This window comes from Polistes canadensis, unplaced genomic scaffold, assembly GCF_001313835.1.
Source record: "Polistes canadensis isolate GaletaPanama2010 unplaced genomic scaffold, ASM131383v1 scaffold_3, whole genome shotgun sequence".
NCBI lineage: Eukaryota > Metazoa > Arthropoda > Insecta > Hymenoptera > Vespidae > Polistes > Polistes canadensis.
Window position 1 is genome coordinate 291,678 of NW_014569550.1, and position 12,376 is coordinate 304,053.

Consider the following 12,376-nt stretch of genomic DNA (forward strand, 5'->3'; position numbering starts at 1 on the left):
TGGTGGAGGAAGTTGAGTATATCGAAGAAGAGGAGGAGGAGAAGGAGGAGGAGGAGGAGGAGGAGGAGGAGGAAGAGGAGGAAGGGGACGGCTCGTCTACGGCCCAGGGCAATGTGGCTTGTAAGTGGGGAAACTCGAGGAGGTGATAACGACTTCTGACCTTCCGTGAGAGAGGAGAACCACCCTTTACCCGTTTGTCACGTTGGAGTGGGCCCAGTAACGCACCAACACCAACCATTATCATCATTATCATTGGGTTCACATAGAACAACATCACGAAATAGAAAAAGAAATAAAGAGAGAGAGAGAGAGGGAGGGAGGGGAACGAACAAACGGAAGTAGAGAGAGAGAGAGAGAAAATAAAAGAAAAAAATAATAAATCCGTGCGATATAATTAAAGGACCGTTTGAATAAGAACAAATAGAAAGAGAGAGAGAGAGAGAGAGAGATAGAGAGAGAGAAAGAGGAATAGAACGCGCGTGCGCATGTATGCGTTAAATAGAAAAATAGTTAGAGAGATAGAGAGAGAAAGAGGAAGAGATAGAATATCTTCGAAGATCATTTTTTTGTTGTTTCTTCAATCCCGGCACGTTTTCTATACGTGATCAAACCTCTATCTCTATACTTCTTTGACGGAATGGGATGATACAAACATATATATGTATATAGGTTTATATACATTTATATGTATATATATGTATATATATATATATATGTGTGTATAAATCTTATTAATATATATAAAAATATATATACATATATATATATATATATAAAGATAAAAATATTACAAAAGAAAAAAAAAAGGATAAGGAAGAAGAACAAGAAAAGAAAAGAAACATTTAAAAAACTTCTACCTTGAGATATATACCTCGTACGTACAAGTACCTTCAAACTTAATCTTTCGCAGCGCAATAGTGCCTAGGCTCCTCGTGCAAACAAAAAAAAAAAGAAATAAAATAAAATAAATTGAAATAAAATAAAATAAAGTAAAAAAAAAAAAAAGAAAAAAGAAAACCATAAAAATATCCAACGCAACTATTGAAATAAATGGAAAGGAAATAAAATAAAGTAAAAATAAAGTCAAGTAAAGTAAAAATAACAAAAAAGAAAGAAGAAAAGAAGAAGAAGAAATAAGTGGAATCGCAAATTATGCTCGTATACGTTCTGTAAGAAAAATATATGTCACAGTCGTAAAACCGTTTGCTTGTTTGAGTCAGAAAACGGAAGCCATATATATATATATATATATATATATATATATGTATGTATGTATGTGCGTGTGTATATACATATATTATGATATATAAATGCACTGTATTGTCGGTAATAATTCATGCGAGTAATTAAAAAAAAAAAAAATTAAAAAGCAAGAAGGCGTGTGTCGAGGAGTAAAGGACGTGCCGCATCAAACACATCCTTTCATGTTAATACTTACACACGTACGTGCTGATAAGAACAAATATATATATATATATATATTACATTATATTATATTACATTATATATATATATATATAATATATAGTCTGAGACACAACACACCTCACGCCGCAACACCCTCGATTCTATTTACTACGAACCAGGACAGCGAAGTACCTGCAGACAAAAATATATTTATAATATAATAATTTATAATTATTCTAATAATTATATAATATAATATTAATATAATTATTATATTATATATTATATTAACTAAAATAATATAACAATCTTAAATATTACTATTCAATATTGATTAAAGAGGAGAAGCAAAGAGAATATTAATAATAATAATAATAATAATAATAATAATAATAATAATAATAATAATAATTAAGCTGAAAGTTTTTGGTGTCTAAAAACTTTGTAAGATATCTCCAGAAGAATCGATTGTCTGCAAATCTAATTCCATTAATATCGAAAACCACCATACTGCAGATAACACATATTGTCCGAAAATTCTTAACTCCATTGGGATAAGCTGAATTGCTTCTTCTATGGTCTAAGAAAACCAGCTTCGAAGGAAATAATAATAATAATAATAATAAATATCAATAATAACAAAAACATCGTAAGAATTATATAGTATCGATAATAATAATTAAAATAAATAATATTAAAGGAGTTTAAACAAGTGTGACAAGAGGTGGTGGAGGAGGAGGAGGAGAAGGAGGGGGGTGTAAAAGGAAAGAAATGAAAAATAACGAAAGAAGAAGACAAAGATAGACAAAGAAGAAGAAGAAGAGGAAATAAAAGACAAAAATAATCGTACAATTGAGAGTGTGAACGCTTATATTATTCTATTTACATCATACACATACATATATATATATATATATATATGTGCAATTATCGATATAATCTACTTCACGATATTTTATTCGAGCAGTGACGGGAGCTTCTTCTACGTTATACGATTAAGGTGAGTAAAACTGCTTCAAAATCGATAATACGATATGATGTTTCTTCTCTCCATCATCTACAATTTTTTTAATTTTTTTTTTCTCTCAACTTTATTCGCCCTCATTTTCTTTGATAGGATGATACATCAATTATCGGATCAGTTCGATCTTATATATCCGATCATCTTACGTCAATTTCGTTTATCTTGGCATTCACTGGATATTGGACAGTAGTCCAGTTTAATGATAATTACAAGTTACAAATGATATATATATATATATCTAAATTAATAATAGTAATATAGTATTTTGATTAATAAGTTCTGAATATGTAATACAGGATGATGAGTGAAAAGTTTCTATGCATATTCTGACATTACTTATTGACCAATCCAATACTTACATGGTTCAAGCGACATTGAAAGTGATCTATCATGAAAAAAGCAGAGTACACCTCTATAATTTAATTGGCATACAACATACTATCCGTATAATTAAGAATTTTTTTTTTAATTGTCTTGGTAAAAACAATACTACAGTTGAACGTTAAAAAGCAGAACGAGTTTCCATCGGTTTCACGTGCACGCGTGTCGTGGATCTATGGGTTGTCTCTATCTCTCTCCTTCTTTCTTTCTTTCTTTCTTTCTTTCTCTTTTCCTGGGACCCACCTCTTTCGTGTGTAATTATCACTCTCGTTTAGATCGGTCGAAAACTTATCGCTAGATCGGCTTATAATGGTTCTCATACGTTTCCTGTTCTTAGAGTACTTCGATAATTTGAAAATTATTATTTCTGTTTCTTTATTTTTTTTTTTTTTTTTAAATTGCGAATAAAGACGAAAGATGTTTGCGATAGGTAGGTTGAGATCCACTGATCCAGATAGTTGGCTCGAAATCGTATGCGCAGTGGTATAAAAAAAAAAGCAGACGTATTATACAAAGCTTGTTTTAACGATCAGCTTACTCTACTATCTTGCCGATCTTCCTTGATATCTTCCTTTTCTCTCTCTCTGTCTTTCTGTCCTTCTTTCTCCTTTTCTTTTCTTTATTTGCACGTGCTCCTTTGGCTCTAACTCTCTCTTTTTTGTTATCTTTTCAAGCGTAGAATTAATGACGAATTCCTTAATGATCGCTACTTCCAACATACATAGGCATATACCAGAATTATACCATAGCCGGTCACTTTCACTGGAACTCGTTCGGTTCGTTCGTTCGTTTCTTCTTACTTGTTTTCGTAAGAAGAAGGGGCCAACAATCGAGCAACCTCGAAAATATTTTCCATCGAGTATGGGTCTCACGTTTTACGAGTCCCAAATCCTTCCACACGCGTCGACAACCTTCGTCTCGTCGTCAGTCTTTGACCTATTAAAATGTTACGACGTTATACTCTTGCCACGTGACTCTATCTGAGCACCTGTATAACGTATCTCGTATACTTACTATCGAGATTCGCTTAAAAGCGTTGTTATTTTGTTTTTTTTTGCCACAAGTTGAGAACCACTGATTTTACTTTTTTCAAAAATACGCGTCTCGTGGCATTCTACGCGCCATTACGAAACCAAATTGATATCAGTTGTTGATGAATTTAGTTCGATATCGAAGGATGCTTAGGATTAAATGTGTATATACACGCGCGAAGGATTCGGATAAAGAAATAACGGACACGCAAAGACGATATCCGAGAGAGAAGTCGTTGTTCGGTTCGCAAGCTATGGCGTACCGCAGAGTCATTGTCCGGCTTTTACGTGACGAATTCCCTCTCCCCTTCTATCCTAGCCGCCCCCTGTCACCGAACATCGTTGTATCGGCAACTCGAACGCCACACGCATTTTAAAATCATTTCTAAGAACGCGAAGGAACACGCGGAACGTTCGACGTCGCGCATCGCTCCGTGGCGATTTCTTTTTTTTTTTCTCTTCTTTTTCTTTTTCTTTTTCTTTTCGTTTCTTCCTTCTTTTATTTCACCATTTTGAGAGATACGGAAGTTGTCTTTATCTTAATACTTATCTATTTTGAAATTGTAAAATAACTATTTGATACGGAACGCGAACCGAATTTAAATTTAATGCATATTGTTAAAATATAATTTATAAGGTTCGAAGGAAAATTACGTGATTACAAAAAAATTCGAAATTTGAACACTTTTGGGAAAGATTCTGGGTTGCACAGAAGTGGGATTAAAAAGATCTAACGTTCGAAATAAAAGATAATGCAAAAATTATTCGACAATGCCCCAAAGATTTGAAAGAAATTTGTTAAAAAATGTATGAAATCGATCTAGCCGTGCGAAATTGCGAATTGGGGAATAACGTTTTTCCCGCTTTGCCACGAAGTGAATCCGCATGGGAAGAAATCGTGGCAGATAGTGATAGAAATGCTCTCGGGTTTTACAGTTATCGAGTACCTTACTCCTTGGCATTCTCCTCGACGACACTTACCTCGTGCGCGTGCTTCGATTATTTCTTTCACGTGTCGCACGAAGTATTCGCACGCGGACGCTGAGTGACGAATATATCTCTTCGAGTCTCACGTATCGTTAGATTCGACGTTTGTTTCAATCTAACGATTGGCCTGGCCATGTCAAACATTCAGACCTAAATCAAAATGGCGGCGAAGATGAGATCACATGTCCCAATTTTAATTCGATTTCATGTCTTTGAGATTTTACGTACGTGGATTTTTGTTTTCAATATTTTAAAGTAATTCCATCGAATAAATAATAATTTAGTATTGCAAACGAGTTTAATTTGAAATTGGATATTTTAATTTAAAGCGGTAATATTTAAATTCGTATACGAATCAAAATGGCGGCGGTGAGGGAAGACAACGCGTCCTAATTTATCTTCGATTTCGTTTATTTTCTGCGTTTTTGTTTCTTTAATAATTCTAAGTAAATTCTTCGAACATATAATTATTATTGATTATAACGAATTGTGAACTAAAAACAAATGAATTTTATAATAAAAATTATAAGAGAACACAAAATATTAAAGGAAAAATGTAGTTGAAAAATAAGTTAAGTACTTACGACTTTTTGTCTATTTGTTCTCTTTCTTTCTAATTTAATGAATAATTCCTATAACGATATATATATTCTCGCGTCACTTAGAGTTTTATCGCGTAAAAGTGCAAAGTCCATGAGTGGGGTTAGTCGATCGGTCGGTAGGTTGGTTTGATGTGCACGTGAAACAACACTATTGCATTCGTTTAAAACTACGATCGGTTTTTTAATGTGCGTGCATGAGTTGGAAAAAAAAAGCGTCCTCGTTTTTCCGCGGGTGGCCAAAGCGATATATGACAACGAACACGTGACGGGATAAATAAATTGTCGATCTTTTTGTTGAATTAACCGAATAAACATTATTTTTTTAAAAATTAAAGAGAAAAAAAAAGTCACATCCGAGTAAAATCATTTACACTGACAACAACAACAACAACAATAGCACCGAAATATACGTGTAACGATAATACGAAAAGATTTTGATAAATTTCCAAATTTTTCGATCGTTTCTAAGAGAAAAACAATACTAGAAGAGCACAGTAAATTTTTCCACGTTAATAAATGAGCAAATATAAATATTTTACGATTAAAAATACATATGTAATAAATAAATATTATCAAATACATATAATAATATACTTACAAATAAATAAATATACATGTAATCTTAAGAAAAGAAAAAAGAAAACATGGTAAAATAAAAGAGAAAAGAAGAAATATAAAAGAAATAAACGTATAGATGTGTGTACTTACTTATTTACATGGTTGGAACGCAAATGAGTATACAGTGTGCGTGCTTAAGTACTTACATGTGTGTTCTCGACGATGAAAAGCCTTTCCTCTCTTACCCGGTGAAAAATATATCCATACATATATATATGTACATACATATATGAATACATATAAATACATTTATATATATATATAAACATATAAAAAAAATAAAAAAATACGTGTGCACTTACACTGAAAGTTAGAGAAAGAGAAAGACAGAGTCAACGTGAGCGTGCCAACGCGCTCGCTTGCGACACTTGTTTTGTGACCTGGATATCTCCGCTCTACCCACTACCTCGTATACCCACTTGTCTCTCTCTCTCTTTCATATATGCACACATATATGCACATGCACATGCACATGCACACACACAACATACACTCTGTTACTCTCTCACCCCACACATGGCCGCCTGGCCGACTCGTCGATGCGATTCGAATATCTGGATCAGCGTGCCTCTCGAGCACGTGCCGCCCACTGCACACAGCCCGGACCTCTCTCTCTCTCTCTCTCTCTCTTTCTCTCTCTTTTACTCTACCTTGTACACACATATTCTGTTTCTATGTGAAACTCCCTTTCGAAACTACCCTTAGCCTTACGTTTCTCCCTCAAATTTTCTTTCAATCTTTCTTACTATCTCTCTCTCTCTCTCTCTCTCTCTCTCTCTCTCTCTCTCTCTCTTAGTTTCGTTCATATTCATCATAATCTTTCGTTTCGTGATATCTTTCGTTCATACAAAAAAATATCCAAATTATTATTAATTTAGTCTTTTCTTCGTGAACTTTTATTTTCTAGTTTTATAGTTATCTCAGGATTATTTAAGTGCTCAATTTTCCATAACAATTTTCTTCCCGTCATTACATAGATTTTCTTTCGTTTTTTGTTCCTTCTATTTTTTTCCTCTCAGTCTGTATCTTACATATATTTATTCCCTTTTTATTGTGTATAAATCAATCCCTGTGTAATTACACTCAGCTTCACTTTTCTGCACTCAAATTTCGTTCTATTCTCTCTAAGACCCAATTTCATAGGAGAAATATTTTGTTCTCTCTCTCTTTCTCTTTCTTTCTTTCTAGCGGGTGTCTTATAAAAAAAACCACCGTTCGGAAAACTGATCGATCGAGTCGTCGTCGTTACGTGTCGGGAACCTTAAAAGGATCGCGAATCGGCCTCCATTTGAAATCCTTCGTAAGGCCATTTATGGCAATGCCGTGTGCCTTTTGCCCGTACGAAGTTTCCTTCTTTATTCTTTCTCTTTTTAACCCTTTTTTTCTTCCCCTTCTTCTTCCTCCTTCTCTTCTTATTCTTCTTCTTCTTCTTCTTTTTCTTTTTCTTCTTTTTTCTTTGTCCCTATCATTCCAACGAGTACATACTTACAGAAGAAAGAAATGGACGACTTCATTTCAAGCCCGTTCTTCTTTCAGCGAGATTAATTCTTTTTTTATTTCTTTTCTTTTCTTTTCTTTTCTTTTTTTTCTCCTTGTTTTTTCTTTTTCTCTATTAATGCTGCAAACTTTTGACGAAAAGGAAAAACAAAAGTATTATTTGTGATTAACATTTATATTTTAGATTGAAAATTTATATAGAAAATGAGTGATTTACATTTGGACAATTTCCAAACACGTATATTTTTCTCATATAAGTATACAACGTGTATATAAATATATATGAAACCATAATTACTTTCTTCGCGTTCGTATATATCTCGAAAGCGCACGTGCGTCATTGCAGTATTCGTGCGAGGTAAACATTTTTCGACAAACGCGTCGGAATGAAACATCACGACAAAGAAGAAGAAGAAGAAAAAGTGGTGTACCGAATAACTTCTTTTCCTTTTCGAAACACCGTGTGCTCACTTTGTTGCACGCGATCATTCTACTTGGTATTCGTTTACACGCGAAAAGAAAGAAAAAAGGAAACATAGGTTTGGAATAGATATTTTTTCAAAAATATATATTTCCCTAATAAAAAAAAAAAAAATGAAATATTAAGAAATAAAAAGCAAAAATTTCGTTAAAAATATCTCAACGAATTTCTCGTGCCCGTTTCGTTTCTCTCATGGTCAGTGTCACGTGTCTAAAATTATAATTTGAAAAAAAGAAAATAAAAGAATAAAACCAAAATTTAAGATAAAATAAATTGCAAACAAATATTTTTCTCGCAGATGGCGAATCTATTTTTTGCGCCAAAAATAATAATCTTTTGACTGACGGCTCGCTGAATGTATACTGTATCTATCTATCTACGTAAAGAATCAAAAAAGAAAAGTCTCCTTTCTCCAAAGTCAAGATTCAAGAGCAAAAGCCAACGACACGCCGTCTCCGTCTTTCCTTTTTTTTTTCTTTTTTTACTTTCCAACTTCCCCTCATCGATCCAATATCCAAGAAAAATGTCAACGTTTTACTGGACACAGAAGCTTTTTTCTGACCGATACAAAAAAAAATATGATGTAGACGAAAACATGATAACTATTTTCTGTGTAAAACAACGAAGTAACGTTTCATTCTTTCTCTCTCTCTCTCTTTCTTTACCTCTTCCGTTGTATTCAACAAAAATTCTTCGAGGGAGAAAATGTAGGATGAAGAAGAGGTCCTCGTGTCTTTGGCCTGAATGCAGATTTAAAAGCCTCGCTGAGAGAACAAGAAAGAAATAAATAAAGAAAGAAAAAAAGAAAGAAAGAAAGAAAGAGAGAGTAATGTAGAAGAGTCACTGGAGTCCAACACAGTGGTTAGGGGTGGATAAGGGGGTTGGTAGGAGAGGTAGTAGTTGAACAGCTCACGGGCAGAATCCATTGTAGAAACGCCGTGTAATCTCCGTTTGGTCTGTGGAAATACGGGAGCCAATGATGCCGCGTACGAGTTTGTATGAGAGAGAGAGAGAGAGAGAGAAAGAGAAAGAGAAAGAGGAGGGTGTTGGGTGGGTGGTTGGATGGGAGGGAAGCCGAGGAGAGCGTTGAGACTGTATTGATTTCCATTCCGGGCCGTCTGGCTGTAGTCTAGTCCATATCCGGTGCTCTTCGCGTTCTCGCATCGTATCAGTACACGTTTATAACGACCTGCCTATACATCTACCGGGTGTATACCATTCCACTATTCTATCATGAATCCATTCTCTAAGAATACTAGATTTAACGTCAAAATGGCAGGAGTGTCGAGTAGAGAGACGCCACGCGGAATTCAACGTAACTATATTCTGCTGTCATGTCGATCTAAACGATTCATCTTCGTTCATTTATTTTTGTATTATAATTAAGGAGATCATTTTTCGAAGATCGTTGAAGTATATATTATTGCGATTATAAGACAATAAATCCGTTGACAATTGTTGATTATACGTAGATGTAAGAGTCTTAATATAGTTGATTAAAAATTTCCCGCTAAAATGAGGTGTACGGACAAGATGGCGTTTCATTCTCACATTTTAACGTTAATATGTAGAGGAAAGGCCAACAGATTAGTTACTGGAATTACTAGAATGTGGATTAATGATGTACCGTTAGAATGTTAAAGATTATTTTAGTATACCTTTGTGATTACGATAGGAAAAGATCAATAGTAGAAGTTTTAACGTAAACGAATTAGTATTTCCCGCCAAATTGACGGATACAGTCAAGATGGCGGTTAATTATCGCCGTTTAATGCTTTTAATATTATTAAACAGAGAAGAAAGGATCAAATTAGCATCTGGGAATCATTGAGATTAAACGGAAGGAATGGAAAAGTACAATGAGAGTGAGAGAAGGATGGGGAAGGATATGGAAGAGAACATTTCCCGTTGGAAAACGTCAGAGTTGCGATTATTTTCCCGCGGAGAGTGGCACTGTCGGGGCTGTCGGGTAGAGCGCATTTTGAATAATAGAGACTGCGGTCTATTTATGCCTTGAAATCAATACCCTCGGTGCCTATATAGTCTCCCTCTGTCTCTCGCTACGTGTCTGTGTTGCGTATGAGTATCCATATATATATATGTGCATGCGTACGTGTATTGTTTGTTTGTTGTGTGTGTTTGTATGTGTGTATGCGTTCTCCCGCGCGCACACTTGGGAATGGAAATTTTTTTTTTCTATTTCTTCCGCGTCTCTACGTTCTGATAGATTTTTGTATGCGAGTCCGTTAACGCGTACATATTTTACATATAATAATGAAAAATTTCGATTAATATTTTTAATTCTAAAAAAAAAAAATGGATAATTATTTGACGCAGATGATAAATTAATAATGAAAAATTAATGAATTTCGTATTTAAGAAAGAAAATAATTACATATACCTATAGAATAATTTACATTTGAAATATATGTATTATCTATTTTTGTTTTTTTTTTTTTTTTTTTAAATAAAAATCTAATATAGCACAATTTTATGTGAATAGATAATTAAATAATAATAAGTATCAATTCTTTAAATAGGTTATAACATTTTTTTACGAAATAAAATGTCGAATGTTATTATACGTGAATGAATAATGTATAACAGTAATATAATCGAAAGATAAATTACCGATCATTTCGATGATCGCGTTGAATTAAGGAAAGAAAAAAATAAATAAAAGAAGATGAAGAAGATGAAGAAGAAGAAGAAGAACAGAACGAAGAAAAAGAAAGGTACGATAAGAAGGAAGATTTGCGAGACGATGACGTTCTTTATGATCATCTCGTGTTCTCCTTCCTATGTGTACTACTACCTGCTGGCACAGACGAGCTGTTACATCCGTTATAGCCGATATGGAAAACCGGTCCTCTCTTTCTCTTTCGTCTCGCGAAAGCGCGAGTGTTTGAGACCGTGTCATGCGCGTTATTCTTTTTCATTGATTCCATTTAAGTCAACAGAATTGACGTTTCATTTCTTTTTAAGAGCCATTTATTATCATCATCGTTATATCGATGCTTCACTGTTCATTATTATTAATAAAATTAATATCATAATTAATATCACACTCATATAATAAATTTCCGAATGTTACGTATATATATATAACAAAAATAATTAATTATATACGTAATAAATAGAATTTATTCTTCTAAAAGTCATATAAATAATATTCAATAAAAGAACTTTCATAGAGGACAATGATTCAGTATACTGTTTGATTTCGAAGAGATCGGTACGTTGAATTTATATTCCCCGTTTTTAAGTTATAATATATAGATTTTTTTCTCGATTAATTAACAATCATTTAAAATATGTCGAACATTGTCAAGATATGTAACATCCCCCACTCATTCTTCCAGAAATAAACGTATCTTACAATAACTATTGATCGAGGTATCTCATCGAACAACGCATACACGCATATACCACACTAATACTGAAACATTCTATAATTTCATTCAACTGTCGATCAACTATTTAATTTTATCGTCATTTTTCGCTATGAAGTTACACTTAAAAAATGTTTATACTTTTAGAAAGAGGAATAGATTTAAAACAGTTGGTGATACATAAATAATAAATTGATCATTTTTAATAATTACTTTTTCTCTTTTCACAGAGATGTTCAACCAATAAATTTCTATTTTGAATTATTTTTTTTCTTTTTTTTTTTTTTACCTACACATTAGAGATGTTTAATTTAATATATTTTTAATTTGAATAATAATTCTTGTTATACACTTACGTTGTATCATTTTAATACGAAACAATACTTGGTCAAAAAAATGTCTTTTAATAAAATTTCTCTCAGCGTGGATTTTATATAATTTCTCGAGTAAAGAAAGAACAGAATATTAAAAAAATAAAAAAAAAAACAAAAGAAGAAAATCATAATAATTATACTCGAGAGAAATGAAATCTCAGCGGTAATAGAATCAACATGATTTTTTTATAGTCAGCTTTTTAAAGATTCACATCGAGGGTATTAATTTTTCATCGTATTCGTAATCATATTCTCTTATCGTTTCTACAACCCTTTCGTTGGATCGAAATCGTGGTAATTACATTTTCCAATTTAATTAGAACATAAAGAGAAAGAGATAGAAAGAGAGAGAGAGAGAGAGAGAGAGAGAGAGAGAGAGAGTAGGCAAGCATTTCGTAAATTATGAATTAGAAGAAGTAAAAAAAAACGAAAATAAAATTTTTATTACCGAACATAATTGACATTAAATTAAATCGTAACGTTGTTTTCAATTAATTTGAAATTCGCGGTTAGAGTATAAAGTAAGAAGAATTTTTCGTTAGTTATTAATTTAAAGGGAGAAAGAAAAAAACTATATTTTGT

At 32.9% G+C, this 12,376-nt stretch overlaps 1 protein-coding gene across 4 annotated transcripts in view; it reads left to right on the forward strand.

Annotated features, from left to right (window-relative positions):
* The window catches only part of LOC106785905 (ecdysone receptor), a 144,264-nt gene that overhangs the window by 25,559 nt on the left and 106,329 nt on the right, over positions 1-12,376 (forward strand). For 2 of the 4 annotated variants that reach the window (XM_014746750.1, XM_014746741.1), the window contains exon 1: positions 1,768-2,407. The exons of the other annotated variants lie outside the window; for them this stretch is intronic. The gene's annotated coding sequence lies outside the window, so the exon portion shown is untranslated. Of the gene's footprint in view, positions 1-1,767; positions 2,408-12,376 lie in introns of those variants that run through there. 4 annotated transcript variants of the gene reach the window in all.